Raw genomic sequence first — 5,000 nt, 5'->3', positions numbered from 1 at the left:
TCCATTTTTTACGAATACAAGATTCCTTATTATAAGCCCTCTAGGTAAAATTATATACACCTATAAAGTTAAAAATACATTGATATGTATATTAAACAATTGAATCATAGATAACTAATACATATAACAAAGTAGTGCTTACTAATTTTTATTGGATTGATTTCTTTTTCCAGAATAATTTAATAAACAAGTGCTGAAGAAAGCCTACGATGGGAGCCACCTCAGCAGTCATGCATATAAAAGGGGCGAGCGAGGCGAACAAAGCAAACAAGTTCACTTGATTTTCAGCAAAATGCGAGTTTCCGCCTGACATTTGCCCTTTGGAGTAAATGCTAAATCTCTTTAATAAACTCACGAAACGTCAAATGTTTAAGAGGAAAAGTACTGACCTCCTGTATACTCATGTACGCCTCTCCTAAGACATGTGTGGGAACTTGGATTCTTTTCAACTAGTTCTCTAAGCGACATAAAAGTGCATTAGCTTTTTGACTTGTACATAATAACATGCCTTCTTGGTACAGAAGTACAGAACTGACATAGAAATATGCACTGGTTAAGTGATTGAGATATCCAAAGGTAACTCAGAGAAAAATTCTATAGTGTTCTCAATGGTCGGTCCTATAGTAAAGGGATTCAAAAGATGATATTTCCAGCATTTGCCGATTGTCGCTTTCCCAACTGACTTAACGGCCCCACCTTCAACCAACAGGTATTGCGTGCCACGGAACGCCCGAAGCGATTCATCCAATTAGATCGCTACGAAAAGCAATGCGAATTTCCATAACAAAAACAAATGGTCCGGCGAAATACCTGTCGGTAGAGGGTGGGCAATTACGACTAATACTCTCAAAGTCGGCTTTCAGAGTCTCTTTTTTGTAACCTCTAATCCTCGCCTAGCAACTTCTTGAAATTCACAACTCAATGACTCTTCTTGATTTCAAAAGATTGAATTCATTTCTTAAAACTTCAAATGGACGCTAACCTGTAAACACTGGCATAAAGACGCTTGTCTTTCCGATGATGTAGATATATCTCTGACATTTTCTCCTTGGCTTTGATGTAATAACTGTATAAGAATCCATGCACGCAAAAGTAAGAGGTATAGATAAATGCATAGTCTGTTTCGCAATAGTTAACTTGAAGCAATTTCCGGCTGAGAACATTTTTATGGCCAATCACAGAAGATTAAGACTGTCAAACGATCCTATTACAACGCAGAGCCAGTACTCACATCCAACGCTAAAGCGATGGGAAAACACATGCGTACATTGCTTTACCTATCACTCTTACATTGTATGACTGGCTGAAAGTGTGGTGAGGGAGATTTCTTGAGCCAAGAACAAATCTCGCGGTTGCAAAGGAATGCGAATGGAACGACGGCTCCGAAAAGGGAACTTTACAGATTCAAATCATTTCGTATGCTGATTCTACAAGTGTCATCCTTACATACCTTTGCTCTGGTGTTATTTGGCATAGAATGGACAGTGCTTGCTCTGTATCACCATTCTTTAACACTAAGTCTGCGTTTGAAATATGAACCCTGATGAAAAAAAAAGTGCAATGAACAGTAATGAATCGGTCAAATCGAAGCTTTAACATCCCCCCCCCCCCACCGGGTATTTGACACATTTGCCTTCCCGAGGAGGGAGAGAATTTGACAATCAGAGTCTTACGAGGGGTGGAAAATTTAATTTAATGTAACGTAATCACCTATAAAAATAGACCTATGATGGGGCATTTGAACGGCTTTTTGGCCTAGGGAGGGGGGAATTTGAACAATAATTTTCACAAAAGTCAAATGCCCCGGGGGTTGCCCGTGGGGGATGTTGAAGCTTCGATTTGATCGATACCTAAGGTTTTAAAAAAGATACAGGACAGTACTTTTAGCGTCGCAGTGTAGATCAAGGGGGATATGTCTTATTCAAATGCGTTGTGCCAACCTTACATGAACGAAAAGGGAGGGACGGAAAGGACCACTGTTCAAGGGATCAAATTTGTAAGAACCAACTGCACAACATCACAAATCTGAAAAAAGTGCCCGATAGACGTTCTTGGGGTGCGAATCCAGGAAAAAGTTGACCGCCGGTCGGATTTTTCAAGACTTTCAGCGTCTTTTTACCCCGGCTTAAGAGTTACTATTCAAGCTAAATACAAAGGGATCCAACTTCAATTTGTGAAATCATTTAACAGAAAAGTCAATTTAATGACGCACATAACTTCACAGAGGCATGAAAGAACTAAGTTTTCCTGATCGACACTATACCTGTCCACAGAATTTCCCAGTTTAGAGTGCGATCGATGTGCTATGAAATACTAAATTATTTCACAGTCAACCCTTGTCATTGCCTTTGTCGTTGTGCAGCAGTACAGCTGGCACATAGTAATGATTTGCTATTTCACCTGACTTCTTCTGAGGTACCGTGGAACTCTTCTAATGCATCCTGCATTACTTTCGTAGCCTCATGCTAAAATGGAAAAAAAACGTCTCTCAGCTGCAAGGGGTTACGTTGAGGGGGCCCATTTCCATTAGTAGGGCTAACGCTCACATGGTTTACATGGGTAGAAAATAGCACTTCACATCACCCTCTCATAGTCATCTCTCAGCTGGCTTGATAGCTCGGTTGGTAGAACAAGAGTAGCGCAATCGAAAGGTCATGGGCTCGAATCTTGTTCACTGAGCATGGATTTATTTTAGGCTTCCTTTGCAACTGTTTAAGTCGCTTAGCTAACGGCGATGGTATTCCTTCCTTTCTTTTTTATGAAGAAAACTAAAGGTTGAGGCTAACTTTGAAGACCATTTCATGGTAGCCCAAGAGCAGAGATAGCGTAGAGGTGAGGGCATTCGACTTCAAGCAATGCGTCCCAGATTCGATTCCTACATCAGGCGTCATATGTGGGTTGAGTTTGTTAGCGCTCTATCCTGCTTTGGGATGTGAAATGTTCTTCTCCAGGCAATCAGGCTTTCCCTTCTCATCAAAAACCAATATTTGCCTTGATCTGCCTTAATTGACGTCATTTACTTTGAATTGACGAAATTATTCCTTCCTTTTGATTGGCCGAGAGCCCACCACGTTACCTGTAAATAACTGTTTTGCTGCAAATAATGTTCTGCTCATGCGGCCGGTAAAACAAGCGTTAGTGGAATTGATTTTTTCGGATACAAACGCGTCCTTTTGGAAAACATTCCAACAATTTTTGATTGTACACATTTTGTCCTGTGGTTGAAACGTATTTGTTGTTGGAGTGGAGGTTACCTTTAACAACTGGTGTTAAGAAAAGCCTTTTTTACTTCTAATGCTATTTATTTCGTCAAATCCTCACAAAACGTCTGTGAAAGCCTTTCACAAGACTTATGCACTACATAGCGGACAGAAGTAAGAAAACATTCGAAGAAAAGATTACTTTTTTTTTATATAGTGAGTTTTGCTTGACCCAAAAACGTGAACAGAATAATGACAAAAAGATCACGATACGAAGAAAAAAATTCGACGCTGAACCGGCGCAGGTCATATAGACAACACGAGGACACCACAACAGCTTGCACAAATTATTGTCTGATTCTAAGACTTTCATCTTATTGGCTTCATTTTGTTTGACTTATGAAAGTTTGCTGCTCGGAGTCGGTCCTTTCCGTTTTCGTGTTGCAACTTTCACAAAACGCCAAAGAAATGAGGCATAGTTTTTGCCCTGTAATTCAATTGTTTAGTGCCGTTAATGTTGAAGTTGCTGTCGTAGATCTGAAGGTACCTTCTGTCACCTTGAAAACGCACTTCATCTCTTATTGCATTGTTAAAATGATAATATTTGCTAACGATCAAAGTTTTACGTCTTACCAGTTGTCCAGCTTCCACATGCGCATCCACAAGTTCAAGGTATACCATTGCACGGTCACTGTTGGTTATTACTACTTTCTTGTTCTGTGACTTTGTGACTGCCACAATAACAACAATAACAATAACAATGGCAATAATAATAATAATGATGATGATGATAATAATAATAAAGAAGATTTACAAAATAGCACTATTTACAGAAAATAGCTCATTAAAAAGAATACCAAAAAATTTAACAATAAAAGTTACAATTCATATCATCAAACATATCTTACTTTCATATTAAGTTTGTTTTAAAATTATTGCTCATGGTTCCTTATATTAGCGAATATCCGGAATAAAAGAATAACAATAACAGTAATAATACTACAGTACTAAAATCTCGCTGATCCCTTATCGATTTTAAAGCCCCCACGAATCCTACACGTGAAGAATTTTAAAAGTTCTAATCCTAAAATATCGCTAGTTCCTTATCAATTTCAAAATCGCCATCTGTAATGTTAAGCGGAGCCCTTCGCATACAACTTGGGGTCAGAGCGCAACCATTACAACGGCTCTCGGGATTGGTTCAGAAAACAATGGACTCAAAGAACGATACAAAAGAAAAAACGGACCCTAACCCTAAAAACAATAGAGCTGCGTCCTAAAGGGATCCAATGAAATTAGTGGTTGTAAAGAGCTGCGTCCTATCTCACAACGTGAGCCTCTCAAGCATAGCAGCGCAGACCTCAGGAGGGAGAATGAGACGTTGGCACGAATACAAGACATTGTAGTACTATAATTCTCTCACTTCTTGGTTGATAAAAGTTCAGCCAGTCTACTGTGAACATCTGCCATTTCTCCGGTGGTAGTAAATAACAATGCGTAAAGACGCCTTGCTCGAATGTACGCCAGCACCCTGCTGGCGCACATTCTCTTCTCTCTCTCATGCTGATGGTAGGTTTGTTTTGCGGTAACGCGTTTATAGAGCGGTTTTCAATTGAGTGTCGAAAGTAATTAGTGAATTGCTTTGGTTTTGCATTACTTCACTCAGGGATTGGTTCAAAGTTCCACTTTATCAACCAATCACAAGTAAAGCCAAAACCAATCGTGGCTGGCGCGTGCACATCTTCCCGCGCTTTGTGTCCGCTTCGTGTAATTTCTTCGAGTTTTGATTGGTTTACTGGA

The sequence above is a fragment of the Montipora capricornis genome, chromosome 3 (assembly GCF_036669925.1).
Source record: "Montipora capricornis isolate CH-2021 chromosome 3, ASM3666992v2, whole genome shotgun sequence".
In the NCBI taxonomy this organism is placed as follows: Eukaryota; Metazoa; Cnidaria; class Anthozoa; order Scleractinia; family Acroporidae; genus Montipora; species Montipora capricornis.
The sequence above is the reverse complement of the archived record's forward strand: the minus strand, read 5'-3'. Positions refer to the sequence as shown.